We start from the raw sequence: 20,092 nt of genomic DNA on the forward strand, positions 1-20,092 counted from the left end.
TACTCCCCCAACTTATGCTGCTACCAGGGCAATAGGTATGGTGCTACCCTTTTTGGTGCCACAACTGGCTTCTCACCATTATGTGGCAGTTATCTTACCATCAGGTGGCCTTCATCTTGTGTGAAACCAGTATCCCACAAACAAAGTGTGACACACCTACGAGTGTGCCCAGCCAGACATCAGATAACAGCCGACAGGCAGAGTTGCACAACGTAGAGAGGACACGTGGCAATGATGACATGGCAATTGGGTACAAGTGGCTGACAGCGGTACTACTGGCCAACTAGAGTTTGTGCATATATATACGTGGGTAGTCAAATCGTCATATTCATCTACTTTCCTCACTATTGTACTTCACAGAGCGTTCCTCTATAGGTGAAGTGCTCGCCAAGAGTGTACAGTAGGTCACAGGGCTGTGATATGACGTCTTCATTCTCAGCCACATCTTGTACTTGAATTTAATATGTATTACTTCTTGAATGGGAGAATGAGAATTAGGGTTAGAGTTCAAGTGGGAGACATACACAGAGAGAACAAAGGGAGAGAGAGAGTTGTGGGGATAAGTCAACTCATGAAGATATGAGTGTGTGACTCCCCTATCACACATGTATATTGCACTAGTACACATAGTGCACTTAGTACATTAAAAGTACTAAGTGTACTATGTACTATAACTTATGGGCTTGTACACACTATAAGGGTGGGCATAACGCCTTTACCCCAACAACCTCCCACTTAAAGGCAAAGTGCCCTTACGTAAAGAAAAAGAAAATCAGCATGTACATAATAATATACAAGGCCATATCAAGGCTGAAACTGGCCTCATCCAATGCCCATCAAGTGTCTGCAATGAGCAAACCGCTCCGGAGGCAAACTCTTCGTCAACAGATCAACCGGGTTGTCATCCGTATGAATCTTAACAAGCTGAATTTGCTTGTTCTCTATCACCTCTCTGATGAAGTGATACTTCACATCCACATGCTTCGTCTTTGCATGAAAAACAGGGTTCTTTGCCAACTGAATGGCACTCTGACTGTCACAATGCAACAATGGAATATCCCCTGTATAACCCAAATCAACCACTAACCGAGATAGCCATAATGCCTCCTTGCAAGCCTCTGTGGCTGCAATATACTCGGCCTCTGTAGTAGATAAGGCTGTGCACTTCTGCATCCTGGATATCCATGACACAGCACCTCCTGTGAATGTAAAAACATAACCGGTAGTAGACTTCCGGTTATCTGGATGACCGGCATAATCCGAATCCACGTAACCATGCACTAATGCATCCTGTTTGCCAAAACAAATGCACATATCCTGTGTGCCCTTCAAGTATCTCATGACACCTTTCACTGCTTCCCAATGCTTCTTGCCAGGGTTGGCCATGTATCTAGAAACCACTCCCACTGCAAATGCAATGTCCGGCCTAGTAGCAACCATGGCATACATGAGACTGCCACAAGCTGAAGCATACGGAATCTTGGCCATATCAGCCCTGTCTCTATCTGACTGTGGGCTGTCCATAGCACTGAGTTTCACATATAGAGGCAAAGAAATACTAGTCTTCTTCCCCCCGTCCATATTGAACCTCTGCAAGACTTTGCCAATGTATTCCTTCTGAGACAAATACAACACATGCTGATTTCTGTCCCGAAGTATCCGCATACCCAAAATGTGATTTGCATCACCCAAATCCTTCATATCAAAGGTTTCATGCAGCCTCTTCTTCAAGGCATCCATATCTTTACGAGAGTTCCTGGCAATCAACATATCATCAACATACAAGATGAGGATCAATAGACTGCCATCCAAAGCTTTCTTGGTGTACAAGCAATGATCTATGTCACTTCTCCTGAATTTCTGAGATTTCATGAATGTATCAAATTTATGATACCATTCCCTTGGTGCCTGTTTGAGCCCATAAAGACTCTTTTTCAGCTTGCATACAAGCTTCTCCTTTCCACTCACTGCATAACCCTCTGGCTGTTGCATATATATCTCCTCATGGAGATCACCGTGAAGAAAAGCAGTCTTCACATCCATCTGAATCAAGTCCAGATCATCATGAGCAACCAAAGCCAATACAGCTCTAAGTGTGGTCATTTTGACCACTGGAGAGAAGATCTCATCAAAGTCCACACCATATTCCTGCTTGAAGCCCTTAGCCACTAACCTGGCTTTGTATCTTGGCTTTGCATCTGGTGCAACTTTGAGCCTGTAAACCCACTTGCATGGCAAAACCTTCTTGCCCGCAGGCAAATGCACCAACTTCCATGTTCCATTTTTGTGAAGAGAATCCATCTCTGACTTCATGGCACGCTCCCATAGAGCTTTGTCTGCCCTCTGTAAAGCCTCCTTATAACATGAGGGCTCCCCACAGTCAGTAAGCATCAAGTAGTCAACCCCTGGAACAAACCTGTCAGGGGCTCTGGAGGGTCTTGTGGACCTCCGTACCCAATGACCATCATTTGCAGGTTGCTGTCCAGCCTGCATATCACCCATTGGTGGCTCCTGTTCCATGCCATAAGGCTGAAAAATCATGCCCGGTATCTCCTCTAACTGTGGTATATCCATAGGGATATCTTCTGCCATCTCTGGCTGTCCATTTGGACCATTTTCAGCACCATTTAAGGGCTGATTTTCCTGCTGTAATGGCTGATTTACAGCCCTTTGTTGTTATCCATGATGTCCATCATCATCAAAGATGACTCTGCCATGCTCCTGTTGCCTTGCAGGCTCCTTATACATGCATGTTTCATCAAAAATGATATCATTGCTGCGTATAATCTTTCTATTCACGGGATCCCAAAGTCTATACCCCATTTCACCTCTGTCACCATATCCTAGGAATATGCATTTGTGAGACTTAGGATCAAGTTTGGTGCGCATTTCCCTGCGTATGTGCACGTACGCAACGCAACCAAACACTCTCAAGTGCTTGTATGACGGAGGCTTCCCTGTCCATACTTCCTCTGGCACTTTCCCACCAAGCCTCGTGTTAGGTGACCTGTTTATAAGGTGAACGGCTGTCATAACAGCTTTAGCCCAAAAACCATGAGGTAATGCAGCATGTGACAACATAGAACGGACCTTCTCCTGAATGGTCCTGTTCATCCTCTCTGCTGTCCCGTTTTGTGGAGGATCATAAGGAGTAGAGAGCTCCCTCTTGATGCCTTTAGCATCACAAAAGTCCTGAAACTGTTTGGACATATACTCTCCACCATTGTCGGAACGCAAAGCCTTCAGTGTTTTGCCAGTTTGATTCTCAACAAGAGCAACAAACTTCTCAAACACTGAGAATGTATCACTCTTCAAACGAAGAGGATAGACCCACACCTTGCGTGTGGCATCATCAATAAAAGACACAAAGTATTTTGCCCCTCCCAAAGAAAGCTGAGGCATCTCACATACATCTGTATGCACAAGTTCTAACTGAGCATCTTTCTGTCCAAGAGCTTTTTGTGGGGGCACTGTAGTTGCCTACCATATATACAATGCTCACAAAACTGAAAACTTGAAAACTTTAGAGAAGGCAAGTAACCCAAACGAGACAATTGCTCCATTCCTTTGACACTCATGTGTCCCAACCGGCTATGCCACATAGAGATTTTCGGCAGCTCGGTTGCATTTACATTAGCATGGTGACAAACACCTGCATGCATAAAATAAAGAGTGTCCACCTTAGAGCCTCTGGCAACAACCAGTGAGCCCTTACTAATTTTCCACTTTCCACGACCAAATGTGGTAACATAATCAGCATCATCAAGCTGTCCAGTAGAAAGCAGATTCTTCTTGATCTCAGGCACATGCCTGACATCATGGAGCATAAGCTGTGAGCCATCTGAAAACACAAGACTCACATCACCTCTGCCAAGAATCTTGCATGCATGGTTATCACCCAAATAAACCACTCCTTCATTGCTAGCTATATACCTGACAAACAAGTCTCTGCAACCTGTGACATGAAAGGAGGCACTTGAATCAATGATCCATGAGTGCATACCATGACCACCTGTAAGAAGTGAATGGGCATCAAGTGAAGACGTAAAGAGGACCTCATCCTCACTGCCACCTGCATGTGACACATTGATTTCTTCAATCTTGACTCCACTTTTGCCCTTTGGCTTTACATCTTTGGCTTCATCTTTCTCTTTGTCTTTGCCTTTTCCCTTTTCCTTTTGATCATTTTTCCATTTGTAGCATTGCTTTTTAATGTGTCCCTTCTTGCCACAATAATGGCATTCCAAACCCTTTTTGGAGCGAGACTTGCTCCTTCCCCTTTCTTGGCTTTTCCCCCTTTGCTGGGATCTCCCACGTGCATTCATTGCATTGGACTTTCCAACAGAGTTGTTTTTCCTGTTCATCTCTTCTTGAAGAAGAGCACCCTCAACATCTGCATATGACAGCATAGCATTCGAATTGCTAGTGGCTGTCCTGAATGTGTCCCAACTCTCTGGCAAAGTGCATAACAGAAAAGTGGCTTTGAATTCATCGTCCATTGCCAACTTTTGATTAATGACCTAGCTGACAATGCCATTAAACTCATTTAAATGGGCTGTCATAGACGCCCCTTCCTTCATCTGAAGACCTATGAGTTTCTTCAACCAATACACTTTGCTTGAGGCACTTTGCTGGGCATACAAGTCCTGCAATCTCTGCCACATTCCCCAAGCTGTCTTCTCTTCACGAATGCTGAAAAGTAATGAGTCTGACACAGACAACATGATAGTAGATCTTGCCAGCTCATCCATATCTTCCCACTCTTCAGCAGTAAGAGAAGCGGGCATCACACCCCTTTCTTTGATAGGCTTGTGCTGCTTTTTCTGGAGCAACACATTGTAGCACTGGGTTTGCCAAATATCATATTTATGCGAGCCTTCAAGCTTCTTGATGTGAAGCAATGAAGAGCTCTCACCTGTGGTTGCCATAGCAATATGCAACCTGTCAAGGCCTGACTCCCTGCAAAATGTGCAAACACTGCACCAAAAGCACACAAAGTGCTCACAGTTGTTCTCCCTAGCTTTATCTCCCACTGCGGAAGCACAAATGCAACTTTTCTTCCACTTTATGTGATGAAATCACCAAAATCTGGTTGCTGCAGATTTTGGACAGCACCTTAAATGTGCTCTGTTGCCCTTCCAAAGTACTGTACAGCAGTACCAAGTGCTCACCAATGATGTACCAAACCTGTACCGACAAGTACAGCAGCTGAAATTGAGCCTTTTGGTCACTCAAAACAATGTACAGCCACACCAAAACTTGCACAAAGCTGTGCCAAATCTGTACCAGCAGGTACAGTAGCAATAAATGCTCTCCTGGCTGTCCAAATGAGTAAAAATCAGACTTTTACAGTCCCGAACACTGCATAAAGCAGTCCCGAACAGAAATTGGGCAAAAGCCCCTTGACTGCAAGCTGATTTTTGAGGATTCAAGGCATAAATGTCTTGCTTGCTGCTTTGCCAAGCTCAACAAGCATACGAACTTGAAAAGCCCCTTGATTTAAGATCAATTTCTGATCATACATGGTACATTGACGCACATGAAGGCATCCAGAGTGTTCACGATGCTTCCCCCTGGCCACATATACATCCAATACATGAAACCCCCTTGATTTACAGACACATTGAGTGCTTGTAAGGCATCAACACATTATCCACAGCATCAAATGCGATTGCCTGCATGCAAATCAACCAAATCGGCACAAAAGCCCCTTGATTTGCACTGCAATTTGCTGCAATTTTGCCCAAATGTGCAATTTCTCACATCATACAGCATGTATGAGTGCTTAATTGCACAATTACATCAAAAGCCCCAAATTTCGACATCCAATTTCCTGCAAATTGATCCTGATTGTGACCAATGTCACCCAATTTTGCCAATTTTGCTCAAAAATTGAGCAATTCGACACCTGTACCTGCTCAATTGATGATTGTACCTGCTCAATTGCAAATCCCAAAAAAAAATTGAGGCAAATACCTTGTAATTTTCTGATTTTTCTTTTTGTTGCAGGAAAATGGGGTTGATGATTTTTTTTTTGGTGCTGCTGCAGAAATCTGATGCTCTGTGTTTTGCAGAAGAGGGTGATGAAGCTGCTGTAGAGAAGGGGGCTGCACACGTGTCGGGGAGACCTAATGGCCTACAGCCGCATCGACCTTGGGCTTCAGCATGATGACGTGGTCTATCGTATCCTACAGCCGTCTACTTCTTCGCCTTGTGTATTCGCCTGCTTACGCTGCCTGGTTATGGTAAGCAGCCTGTGTTCGCTCCACGCTAAGGCTGAGTATAGACGCTTAGCGTTTAACACGCCTGCAGTCGACGGGTCGCTCCCTTCGCTAATGGCCAGGCGCTGCTCACGATGCCACGACTTGCTGCGAGCGTTGCCGTGTTTGCCTTCGCCTATCCGCTGCGTGTGATTCAACGCCCGCCACCTACTTCGCTTAGTAGCCTTCGCCGTGTAGCTCTACACGCGTTGCTTGTTGACGTCGCCTTGTGAATAACGATCTCCAGCCTTCACGATTACACGCCTGGTTTTGGTTCGTGGTTTGCTATGGGTAGCTCTGCCACGCTTACCCACGTTACGCTACTGGCTAGAGTTTGAATGGCTGGGCAGCGTTGGTTGCTGCCTGTTGCGCTGCCTGCCTAGCTAGTCGCAAGCTGCTCTTGACGTGTCCTTGCGCTTCTTCTCCTAGGTTGCTGTAGGCGCCTGACTACTCCGCCTACCTGCACTTCACTGCCTTGCTGCAAGCCTACATCTGGCTGTTGGCTACCTTTTGCCACGACCAATTGAATGGGAGAGTCGAGCTGATTGCTACTGCACAGAGATTCGAAGGGCACCGGCTCTGATACCAGTTGAATGGGAGAATGAGAATTAGGGTTAGAGTTCAAGTGGGAGACATACACAGAGAGAACAAAGGGAGAGAGAGAGAGTTGTGGGGATAAGTCAACTCATGAAGATATGAGTGTGTGACTCCCCTATCACACATGTATATTTCACTAGTACACATAGTGCACTTAGTACATTAAAAGTACTAAGTGTACTATGTACTATAACTTATGGGCTTGTACACACTATAAGGGAGGGCATAACGCCTTTACCCCAACACTTCTTTCTTGTACACAACACAAAGCAGTAGTTTAGGACTCATGTGTGTGTTGTATGTGTGATTCTACCGCACTCTTCTTTCTATCTCTAGAAAACCCTAGAACATAGGCGCAAGTGTCTATGCAAAGTACACCCTAAACATAGCTTCTCCTCCTCATAACACGGGCCCTACAAACATGAGCTAGCATATGCCTAGTCTCCCCTAAAGTGGGAGCATGTATAACACTTATGCCTATGTGCTAGGGTTTTCAAAGCGCGGCCGAATCACACACAACATGCACAAGAGTCCTAACTATTGTCCGTAATATGTACAAGAAGAAGTAGTACAACTGAATCTCTAATACAAAGGATTATGGCTGAGCGAAAACATCAACCGTAGCCCTATGACCTACTGTACACTCCTAGCCCACAGAGAAACACTTTGAACTTCCACAGAGAGTAATTTGTCCCATCCCACTTTCCATCACCAAATAATGGAGGACGAGCACGAGCGGCTGCGTTATTTGCAAGTTGGTCCATCTCTCCAAATCTGTCTTCAAATAGCAAACTGCCAAGACAAGCTTTGCCTAGAGCCTAAGCTTTGCCATGTAAGAAAACTGTAAGGCCTTGGGAGGGCTGGGGTTATCACTAGACGAGTCTGTGTCAGTGTCATGTGACTTGTCTTTGCCCTTCTTTGAAGACTTGCCCTTGTTCCTGGCTTTGCCTTTGTCCTAGGACTGACAATCCTTTGCCAGGTGGCTTTTCTTCCCCACTTTTAACACCGACTCCGAACTTTCTTTTGCACCGTCGAGAGTGCCTAATAAGTCCAATAGACAATGAAACTTTCAACTTCCCCTGTGAAACTAGGATAGATTCCTCTTCCAAGAGGAGAGTACACAAATCATCAAACTCAAGGGAACGTGTTGTGATCTATACCCGCAAAGCTCGGGAAACCATGTCATAATCTGCAGGAAGCTTGATGAGGAGGAGTAGCTAACTGAGAAGAGGTCAGGGCAGTACCCATTGCCACTAATTGGTCATGGATTACCTTAACCTTCATCACAAATGACTCCATGGAAGTCCCTGCTGTAAACTCCAGGGAGAAGAGCTGACCCAATAGATTGACAGACCGCATTGTAGAGTCCCGTGCATATAGATCTGTCAGCTTTCTCCAAACAGAGGCAGCACAATCCAATGTTTGCACGGCGAGGGAGACCTCTGGTGAGATAGCTCGTACAAGTGCAGAGTGAGCTTTTGAGTCCCGATTCTCCCAAGCTGAAAGTTCTGCGAGAAAGGCATCCTCCTCATCCTGAGTCCACTTTCTAGAGCTGGTAGGGCATTCGGGCTTTCGTTCCTGGCCTTGAACAATCTCCCAAAGTCCCTTGTGTGTGAACCAGACCTTCATCTGTAGCTTCCAATGATCATAGTTTGAACCACTGAGCTTGTCCTCCTTGTTCGTGCAAGGGGGACCCATCCCATGTCTGCCTCAAAGAAGCTATGTCTCAAACAACCTCTGTAGCTAAGCAATCCACGTGCTCTCTCAAGCACCTTTCCACAGGATCCAACTAGGAACTAGTAGCCCCCTTTGAAGACAGGCTGGACAGCAGCAAAAGAAACCCAAAAAACACACCACCGGGAACCTCCTACCGGAAGAGGGAGGGGATCTTGGAGGGAGAAGAGTTGATGTGCCACTTGTCTGATGCACTTACTGAATCTGCAGCTAGAACTCCTCCACTTGCCTCTGTAGAAGAAAACGCAGCCTGGGGGCTGGCCAACAGCAGTTGGAGAGCTTGTAGAGCAAAAAACGCAGCTAAGAAAGAAAAACGCAGCCACTGTTTGAAGGATCTACAGCCTGGAGAATCTAGGGAAGCAGAAAACAGATTGTGCAACAGCCAGAGCCTAAGCGTATGATACCATGAAAGAATGTGCACAAGCGGAAGCAAATAAACATGAGAGAGAGAAAGATTGCAAGCAAGAACTGAGCTTTATTAGCTTGAGGTTATAGAGTACAAGAGCCAGCAAATAGGGCAATGAATGATGTGATAGAATGAATAAAGGGAGCAACTCTTATATACTTGTGCATGAAGCAGCCGGCTCTGTAGGAAACAGGCTGACAGCTCCACGATAGCATAAATAGAAAGATGCAATATTTTAACACATCTCAACCCTCAAATGGGCCACGCAACCCGAGAACAGTGTGTCCTCGTTCAGTTTGCTATGCACACTCACTATTGCGGTCACAGCCCGCACAAGCATTCATTCTACTTGGTACAGTGACGTCTACGTAAGCCGTCTCCTAATCATTTGGCCACATTTTGTCACATGCATCCTACACTTGGATGCCACGTGGACATATCTGTACAACAAGTGCAGGACCTAGAGTGGAAAGCGGTCCCATGTGATCCCCAGTCCAAGACAAGTCAACCAGGGTTCCACTCTAAGCATCCACGGTCAGGTGTACAAGACTCGTACATGGTCTTGGTCAAGTGTCCTGCACATGAAGCAATGCCAGTCCATAGTGTGAGTCTCCCTCTGGAATGATGTTAGGTGTTTGTTAGAGTCACGTAGTAGTAGCACGCACACCACCCCAGGGCACTAAGCAACGTCGATGGTGGCTGGGCTTCCATCTCCTAGCCGTTGCTCCCCCCAAAAACCCGGTCGGAGGAGATATCTATAACAAGGCGCCACCACACCCTATATATGGCTCTTTGACTTCCCATGCTTTTGCATATGGGATAATGCACCACAACTTTCAGTCATGCGATAACCCGAGAGTAGCTACACGAATTGCCACCTGCACCTCGAACAACAAAGGCTAAGATCGCCCATGACCACACAGCCCGAGCTCTGATACCATGTCAGAGTCACCCAACAGTAGCACGCACACCACCCCAGGGCATTGCGGAACGTTGGTGGCTAGGCTCCCATCTCCCAAGGGTTGCTCTCCCCAAAAACCCGGCCGGAGGAGATATCTATGACGAGGTGCCACCACACCCTATATATGGCTCTTTGACTTCCCATGCTCTTGCATTTGGGATAATCCACCCCCCACTTCCAGTCATACGACAACCCGAGAGTAGTTACGCAAATTGCCACCTCCAACAATGTTCTGGGTGTTGGGCTTGTAGCCAGATACCACGCACCTGGGTCGTAGGAAGGATGTAGATGCATGTAGGAGAATGGGGCAGCCCTTTGGGCTACCCCAAGACGGGATTTGTATCTCTTGAGTGGGCACAGGGTAGGTTTTGGCCACCCCAAGGGCTCAAGAGACCCAAGACCAGTGTCCACCAGCCCAAGGAAAGGCTAGGCCTTGGTCGGCCTGGTCTTTCAGGGCCTGGCAGCCTGTCAACCAGCCCATGGGGACTTGGCCAGCCAGCCAACCAGCTTTGGAGGCCAGCCCAGCCAGGCAGCCTAGACAAGCCAGGTGCAGCCTGGAGAGCAGGCAGCCAGCCCAGCAAAGGCGGGCCGCAGCCAGTACATGGTGTGAAAGGACACCTATTGAATTAGGTGCACACTTTACACATTGTGGGAGAATATTCTGCAGGCTGACCCCTGTAAGAGCAAACCGACCAGCACCTAGAGGTGCTATAAATAGCTTAGACAAGAAACTCGTTTGTCATCTTAACATTCATAAAGGACAGCAGGCGGCCAGCCCAGCAAAGGCGGGCCGTGGCCAGTACATGGTGTGAAAGGGCACCTATTGTAGAGGGCAGAGGGTGTAGAGAAGAGTCTGTCGGTGAGAATGTGTGACAATGTGACAAGGGGCTCAGCAAGAGCTTTACCCCCAACAACCTCCCACTTAAAGATCTTGTTGAGCGATCTTGTAGAAGTGTGTGTGTGTGAATCATCTGACTCCCACCAAATCAAGGCAATGCTCTTTGTCAATACATCTGAGGGATTTTCTTGCGTTTTGATCTTAGTCAATGTGACTAGACCATCGTCTATCACTTGTCTGATAAAGTGATAGCGCACATCAATGTGCTTTGTACGTGCATGGAACATGGCATTCTTAGCCATATGAATGGCACTCTAGCTATCACAATAGATGACTGGCATGTGCTGCTGCAATCCCAACTCAGTGACTAGTCTGCCAAGCCAAATGGCCTCTTTCGAGGCCTCTGTGGCTGAAATATATTCAGCCTCGGTAGTGGATAGTGCAACTATCCTTTGTAGCCTGGAACACCATGAAATTGCACCACCCGCCAATGTAAACACATACCCCCTAGTGGACTTGCGAGTATCAATATCACCTGCCATGTCTGCATCACAATACCCCTCTAGATGCATGGACCCTTCACCAAAGCATAAGCATTTATCCACTGTACCCTTCAAGTAGCGTAAGATGTATTTCACTGCTTCCCAATGTGACTTGCCTGGATTTGCCATGTATCTGCTTACAACTCCCACTGCATAAGCAATGTCCATACGAGTCGTGATCATAGCATACATCAATGAACCACAAGCTGAAGCATACGGTACATCCCGCATAGCATTAATGCTTGCATCATCTTTTGGGCTGTCTCTCTTGCTAAGCTTAACATGAGGAGGCAATGGCACTCCATATGGCTTAGCATTAGACATATTGAACCTGTCAAGTACCTTTTTAATGTACTTCTCTTGAGACAAGAAGAGAAGCTTTCTCTTTCTATCCCTTTTGATACGCATGCCCAAGATGTGCTCAGCATTGCCTAAGTCTTTCATAGAAAAGACTGAATTCAGCTGTGTCTTTAGTTGTTTCAGAGCTTCAATGCTCTTTGCGGCAAGCAACATATCATCCACATAAAGTACCAAGATAATGAGATTGTCATCATCAGCCCTCTTGGTATACAAGCAGTGCTCACTATCACTTCGTTGAAAACCTTGTGAGAGCATAAAGGCATCAAACTTTTTGCTGGATTTTCAGCCCCCTGCCTGTTGCCATACATGTCTATTGGCTGTCCATTATCTTCTGGCTCAAAGACAACAGGCTCTTCATCAGCCATTCGCTGATTTTCAGTCACTACTGGTGGCAAAATGGACTCAAACTTAACTCTTTTCTTGTCCTCATTGCATGAAACAGAGTTATTTAACAGTTTGGTCTCATTGAATATTACATCTCGGCTGCGAATAATCTTTCGAGATAGAGGATCCCACACTCTATAGCCCATTTCTCCTTCATCTCCATAACCCATGAAGATGCCCTTGATGGACTTCCTGTCAAGCTTGGACCTCTTCTCTACTGGAATAAGCACATATGCTTCACAGCCAAAAACTTTCAAATGGTCATATGAGGCCGGTTTGCCAGACCAAACCTCCTCAGGGATGCCATTCTCTAACGCACGATTAGGAGACCTGTTGCATATATGAACCGCGGTTTTCAATGCTTCTCCCCATAACTGCTGAGGGAGATTAGCAGTGGATAGCATGCAACGGACTCGCTCACATAACGTACGATTTACCCTCTCGGCCACCCCATTCGAAGAGGGATTATAAGGAGCTGTGAGCTCCCTCTTAATTCCCTGCTTCTCACAAAACTTGTTAAACGCTTAAGATACATACTCTGTCCCATTGTCAGTTCTCAAGCACTTTAGTTTCTTACCTGTTTGAGTACTCACATAGGCATAGTACCTTTTAAATGCATCTAAGGCCTCATCCTTATGTTTCAAGGGATATGCCCACAACTTTCGAGATGCATCATCAACAAAAGTGATAAAATATTTCATACCACCATATGTTTTCTCAGGCATAGAACACACATCAGAATGAACCAAATCAAGTGTTTGAGACTTTCTTCGCACACCAGAGTAGTAAGAACGTCTTACTTGCTTTCCCCAAAAATACGGTCAGGACAAAAATCAGGATGAGATTTCTTTACATCAACTCTCTTAAGAGAAGAGAGTACCTGTAAGCCCTTGTGGCTCATATGACCAAGCCTCTTGTGCCAAAGCTCCATGTGAGACTTCACATCCGCAACAGCAAGACACTTTCCAGAGATAACCTTTGAATGCAATTGGTACAGTGTGCCTCTTTTGCTGCCTTTGGCTACAAGCATAACACCCTTGTGCATCTTCCACATGCCACTGCCAAATGTGGTAGAGAAACCACATGCATATCACTGACCCACTGATAGCAAACTCTTTTTGATGCCAGGAACATATCTGACATCATGGAGCTGCAGCTCCTGCTCATTCTCAAGGACCAACTGTATAGTACCTTTGCCCTCTATATTGCATGCATGATTGTCCCCAAGGAACACTTTACCACATGGGCCTGGAGCATACGAGGCAAACGCATCCACATTTGGAGTTACATGGAACGAAGCCCCTGAATCAACAATCCATGATTGAGACATCTCATCATGGGTGGTCAGCAAAGCATCTATGACATCCTTTCTGTCAATGTGCAAGTCACATTTGACATCACTAGCACATGACTCAACAGAATCTGATGCAACAAGTATGTCCTCTGTGTCTGACAACTCAGTGATAACGACACTAGAGGCAACAGTGGCTTTTTCAACCTCAGAGGATGGTTTTTCTTTCGCATCCTTCTTCTCATCTTTCTTGTTCTTGCCCTACCACTCCTTTTTCCTCTCTTGCTCCTTCTTAAAGATCCTGCAGTCGGGCTTTTTATGCCCTTTTCTGCCACATTGATAACAAGTAACCTCAAAGTCTTTCTTTTCCTTCCCCTTGCTCTTACTCCTTGCCCTGTTAGAGGAACCTTCAACGTTCTTGCTTCTACCTCTAACTTGGTAGGCACCACCTGACTCACCACTTGTTTTCCTCCTTATTTCTTCATTGAGAATAGAGCCCCTGACTCCATCATAGCTCAACGAAGAGGAGTTACTTAATGAGACAACTAGTGTCTCCCACAAGTCGGGTAGTGTCATCAACAAGAGGATAGCTTTCAGCTTATCATCAAATGGAGGAAGACCTGTGTCCTGAAGCTAGCTCAGGATACCTGTAAACACACTCAGATGCTCGGATGCTGACTTAGATTCATCCAGCTGCATATTCACCAGCTTCCTCATCAGCTGAACCTGATTAATTGGCGTGGCATTCTCATAAGTAGCCTTGAGCTTCTTCCAACTGTCAGAGCTTTATCAAGATCCTTGAGTTCTGTCAGAATATCATCTGACACAGCCATCTTTATATACGTAACAGCTTTCTTATTCAGCCTATTCCAATCTGCATCTGACATTGTGTCCGGTTTTGTACCCTCAACTGGCGTATCACACTCTTTCAGAAAGAGTACGCCTAAAATGCACTCCTTCCACAAGTCAAAGCCCTGCCCATCAAATTTTCGAATCTCAAAGAGATTCTTGAGCTCAGATGATGAAGCCATGTTGCTGAAATTTACTGTTTTTCAGCTTATAACACCTGTTACCTGTCACCTGCTACCTGTCACCTGCTTTTCCCTATAAAACCCTTTCAAATGTTTGCTGAAATTTCCTGTTTTCAGCTTGAAAAACACTTGAAATAGCATCTAGAATGCTTCCCCAGAGGTCAGCAATGAGCTACAAGAAGAATGCCCAAAACTGAAATTTCTCGCCAGGGAAAAATTTTTCGAAAAATCTCACCGAAATCTCTTACACAGCAGCGGAAAAGTTGCTTACACTTATCGTAAGCTCCAATGTTGATTCAGGAAAAAAATTTGCAAAATTATAGTGAAAAAACAGCAAAAACGAATTTGCCTGTTCATCCTGATCCTGTTCTTGTTCCTGTTCCTGTTCCTGGAGCTCGTGACGAGCGGAGATGGCTCTGATACCAGTTTGTAGAGGGCAGAGGGTGTAGAGAAGAGTGTGTCGGTGAGAATGTGTGATAAGGGGCTCAGCAAGAGCTTTATCCCCGACACCTATTGAATCAGGTGCGCACTTTACAGGTCGTGGGAGAATATTCTGCAGGCCGATCCCTGTAAGAGGAAACCGACCAGCACCTAGAGGTGCTCTAAATAGCTTAGACAAGAAACTCATTTGTCATCTTAACATCCACAAAGGGCAGAAGTCTTCCAAGGGCCAGGACAGCCAAGGGGAAAGCTCTCAACCAAGGTGAAGGTGAAGGTGAAGGTGAAGGTGAAAGGTCAAGAACTAGAAGATTTTTATAGATTTACATCATTCTAATAAAGCAAATACACCATTCATGGTGGGGGCCCTACAGAGGGTTTTCGGGACCCAATACTGTGTCCGACTCCCTCTCTCTCTATTTTTGCACTTGTCTCTGTCTCTCTATCTTGTGCGTTATCTTTGTCACGAAAGATTGCTGAATTCTGTCCATTGAAGTTACCGATTCTATCCACCAAGCTTCCGCATGTTACATTGGTATCAAAGCCTTCTTCAAGTGTGAAGATTCAGCCAAAAAACCACCAAAAAATAAAAAATAAAAAATTTTCTACTTGTGTGGTTGGTTTCTAGACTCCAGAGGACCACCCCTTTCGGTGTGACTCTTGTCCCTAGAAGGACGGTTGGTTTTTAGCTTCCGAAAAGTCTCCCCCACACATAGTGGATGGTTTTGTTGCATTCTGGAAAGGTAATGCATATTCCCACCATGGCGAACTTTGACGAAGAGAGAACAAAGAACTTCAGAACAAGAAGCACCATGCAATCCTTCGAGGTTGGCAGCCATGAGTGTGCACGAGATGTTCCAGACGATGATGCGAGCAATTGCAAACCAGAACACCAAGTTGGAAGAGCAGAAGGCGCAAATCTTGGCCCTGGAGAATAGAACCCATATTCTAGCCCCCTTTTCTCCATCTCCTCCTCTCTCCTTCTCTTTCCCAAAACCTGATACCAGATCCTCTTCTAGATAACCCTTCTGGTGGGTTACCACCGCAGCCAAGTTTGACATTCGAGTTGCAGATGTGAGCATTGGAGATTCCGTTGATGGAAGACTGTGCGGCAACATCCCGTGTTGCCATTCAAGAAGACGCCACGTGGCTTCACAAATGGCATAAGAAAAAATAATTGTTGCATCGCAACCTTGAGCTCCCCCCCCCCCCCTTCTCTGCGTTCACTACCTGCTGCGCCTCACCCCCTTTGCGTTTTGCGCCCCCGCCCTTCTTCCCGCTACCCTCGCCCCCAGTAACTATTTGGCCCTCCGAGCTCTTTTTCACATAAGGAACACATGCCCGGACACACGGAAACAGGGTTCATTAAGCCAGCACAGGAAAAAGCACCAGTCTTGGCTAAAAAGCAAGAAAAAGCAAAAAGTCAACTGTGTTGACCAAGAGTTGAGGACATCGAACAAGATCAAAAAGCTAAAAGCCACTTTTCCAAAAAGCAGCTCCAAGGCCAAAAAGCAAGGCTCTAAAGCTTCAAAAGCATAAATTTGGCAATTTTGGACTATTATTAAATATTTAAAAGAGAAAAACAAAAAAGCAAAGCAAAAAGGCAAAAGCAAGCATGGCCAAAAGCAAGGATCCCTTTTCAAGTATATAAGGAGCTTGTACCCTCTTGGAGATTAATAAAAAAATTGTGGAGTCTCCTTGGAAGATTTATTTGGTGAAGAACTAGAGATTTATTGTCATTATCATCATTATTATCACCTTCTACACCCTTAACCTTTGTCCCGCCTGCAGCACAGCCATCGCCGCCTCTGCAGAGTTGTTTTCGTCGAGTGCCGCCTATGTAGTGCCACCTCCGCCAGCTGAGCCACCCCAGAGCTGCTTCCTCCGACGTTTTTGCCACTTCTGCTCGTGTCGCCCCATGTTCCGCCGGCGTTTTCATTGCCAGGAGCCGCCTACCACTGGCATTTTCCACTGCCCAGAGCCGCTTGTTCACCACCCTATGTGCTCCTCCGTCGCAGCCTATCTGCTACCACATGCCGCCTCCAACACCGCCGCCTATAGCACCTATCAGCCACCTTCTTTGCAGGGCTTCCACCCATTCAAGAAACGCCATCTCCTCTCTTTTGGTGAAAGAACCTTGGATAGCCGTGCATCTCTCTCAACATCTTGTCCTCGAGTTCATTGTGAGATTTTTGTGAGCAACAAAGACTTGATTCATATCTTGGTACTAGCCCGGAGTAACACTCTTGTGGGTCTTTTTATTGGTATGCTCGAACATCAGGAATCTTGTGTCTCAACGTCGACTTAGCACCAACCTCGTCATCAACATATTTGTTTGATATTGCATTCATTTGTTGTATTGGTCTTGGCTTGGTAAAGTTCGTGGATTGCTCTTGAAATAAATTCCTAAAAGGGGACGGGGCATGTTCCCCGCTCATTGTGGTGTACTCTGTGAAACCCCTACCCCCTTCTCTCCTTCCCCCTTATCTCTCTCTATCTATATCTCTTGGACACGTGGTTGAATCTGTCACTGCACGTTCCGTTGTGTTTACAGTGATATCATAGCAAGATTTCTCTTGAAGAAACTTTCTTGGGGTGACAAAGCCATGTCAAGAGCAGAGGGAGACCAAGGGCCTAATGAAGGGAAAATCTATGAGGCCAATATAGGACTTCAAAATGGGACCCAAGACCGTCAATCTGTTTATCATGAAACCGCGGCCATGACATCAGAAGAGTACCATGACTTTTAGCAGTTCAAACGACCTCTCAGAGACAAAGAATTTCTTTCTTGGAGAACCAAGAGAGAACAGGACCAAAGAAGAGCTCAAATGTTTGCAGATTTTATCAAGGACTAAGTCACCAAAGCCGAAAGAGTTGAAGCCGCTAAAGCCTATCTTCGGGCCAAAGGAGTCACCATTGCAAAAGAATCTAGAGCTACCCGCTCTATTTCTCATGAAGGAGACAAGGAAGCTACTCCTAGGCCTACTCTCTCAGATGCAATTTCTTGAAGACAGGTAAGGGAAAGGAAGGCAAAGAAGCCACAGAGATCTGAAGATCATCAAATTGACATCATACCTAGAAGTTCGACGAATGGTTTGGAGTGGTGTTTAGCCCATTGCATGTTTCGACAAAGAAAGGCGTGGAATCTTTGTGGACCAAAGCTGAAACAAAACCCTTTTGAGGCATTGAGACTTTATGCTAGCGAAGAACCGGTGTTGGTTATTCTAGACCTTTTTGTGGTTGAACATGATGAGATTGTATTGGAGTAGTCTTGAACCAAGCAAGCCATGTTGTGGCCTAAGAATGTCAAAGACAACAAGGAAGCAGATACATCATCTTGGAGGCCCCTGAGCTATGCGGTTTCTATGGGTTGCCATATGGATTTCACTTTCATGAAGGATCCTTATGCTACCAAAGAGGATTTCAAAGATGTTTTGGAATAGACTGTAGATTAGAGATTTGGTGACTTTTTTTTATGTCATCAAGTAGGGTTTTCTTATGATGCAAACCCAGGTTATGTGTGACACAAGGAATTGAAGCCAAAGTAATGAAAGAATACCATGCTCCTCCCTACATGGGGCATAGAGACACCTTGACTACACTTCAAGCTTTGGACAGCTACTTCTATTGGCCTACTATGAGAAAGAACATTGAACTTTATGTTCAAGAATGTTTTGTCAGGAGGTCAAAGTTTGATCGACAAAAGCTGGCAGGATTATTGCACCCATTGAATGTTCTATGGGAGATTATTGTTATGAATTTTATCTTTGGATTGCCCAAGTTAGGGAATGATGGTATATGAACCTCTTCAAGAAACCAAGAAGATCAACCGTGTATGTTATCGGTTGGACCTTTCAGATCACTTGAGGATATATAATGCCTTCCATGACAAATTATGGAAATCGTGTACAAGGTTACCCCTAGAGAAGCCTATATTGAAGGATCCATTAGGGATGGAAGAGCCAAAACAGATTGTGTTTCATTCTGTGAGAAAAAGAGGAAAGACAATGGTCAAGAAGTTCCTCTTGAAGTTTAAGAATTATTCGACTATGGTTGTGAAATGGATGCCAAGAGAGTACTTCAAGGACTACTCGGATATACTTCAAGCTTATAAGGAAGTGGTTGGTTCAGATATATTTGAAGCACATGTATATCAAACTCTTGCAATCAAGACAGATTCAAGAGGGAGGGATTGTATCCCTAGCCCTCTTCATTGTATATATATTGGACTGGAATTGATCATTATTCTGAAAGTGGTTGGTTCAGATATATTTGAAGCACAGGTATATCGACCTCTTGCAATCAAGACAGATTCAAGAGGGAGGGATTGTATCTCTAGCCCTCTTCATTGTATATATATTGGACTGGAATTGATCATTATTTTGCTTATGATGGTTACCTGGACATGCTCTAGTTTGGGCAGCAATGATGCCCGATAGCCCAAGGAACAAGATTTGTATATGGGAGGCAACAATGCCAAATATCTTGGATTTCGCAGTCAGGCGGTCATTGCGACCAGATGGCCCAGATAACTATATTGGATTTCACAATCAAGCGGTCATTGCGACCAAATGGCCCAGATAACCGTATTGGATTTTGCAATCGGGCAGTCATTGCGACCAGATGGCCCAGATGACTGCGTTGGATTTCGTAGTCGGGCAATCATTACGACCAAATGGCCCAAATGACTGCATTGGATCTCATAGTCGGGCGGTCAATGCGATCAAACGGCCCATATGACTATGGACAATTATCAGGCCTGGAATGGAAGTCTGAGCGGTCCTTGTGGCCAATGGCTCACCAAGGTTTCCGATGAAACCAAACAGGACAATCCATGAACATGAGGATCATTACTTGTGCATTACATACTGATGTATGTTTGAGTTTCTCTGACTTTTGTGTGTTGTTTTTGATGTGTGGACAATACCTGGATTTATAGCATGCGACAGTCCATTGTGCTCCAGACTACCTCGCCAGTACCTAGAACACCCAGTAGACGTGAATGATGCATACTTGTTTGTTGACTAGCTTGTGCCTAGATTTTACAAAAGGTGAGTATGCATTTATTATATCTAACATATGTGACAGGCTAAGAAGATGTACCATCAAGAACGGACATCGGTCAAAGTAGTCATAAAGATGTTACCAAATGAGCACAAGACACCACATATATGAGGAAAGACCAGATGCACAAGAGCACCAGATGGGGCTAGTACCATAATCATCTGTAATACTCCACAGTTGAGGACA

At 45.3% G+C, this 20,092-nt stretch overlaps 1 protein-coding gene across 1 annotated transcript in view; it reads right to left on the reverse strand.

The window, feature by feature from the left end:
* The window catches only part of LOC147605629 (mitochondrial ribosomal protein L51/S25/CI-B8 family protein), a 41,284-nt gene that overhangs the window by 1,376 nt on the left and 19,816 nt on the right, over positions 1-20,092 (reverse strand). The window lies entirely within an intron of this gene.

The sequence above is a fragment of the Cibotium barometz genome, chromosome 59, assembly GCF_041138505.1.
Source record: "Cibotium barometz isolate CiBa-2024 chromosome 59, ASM4113850v1, whole genome shotgun sequence".
Taxonomy (NCBI): domain Eukaryota; kingdom Viridiplantae; phylum Streptophyta; class Polypodiopsida; order Cyatheales; family Cibotiaceae; genus Cibotium; species Cibotium barometz.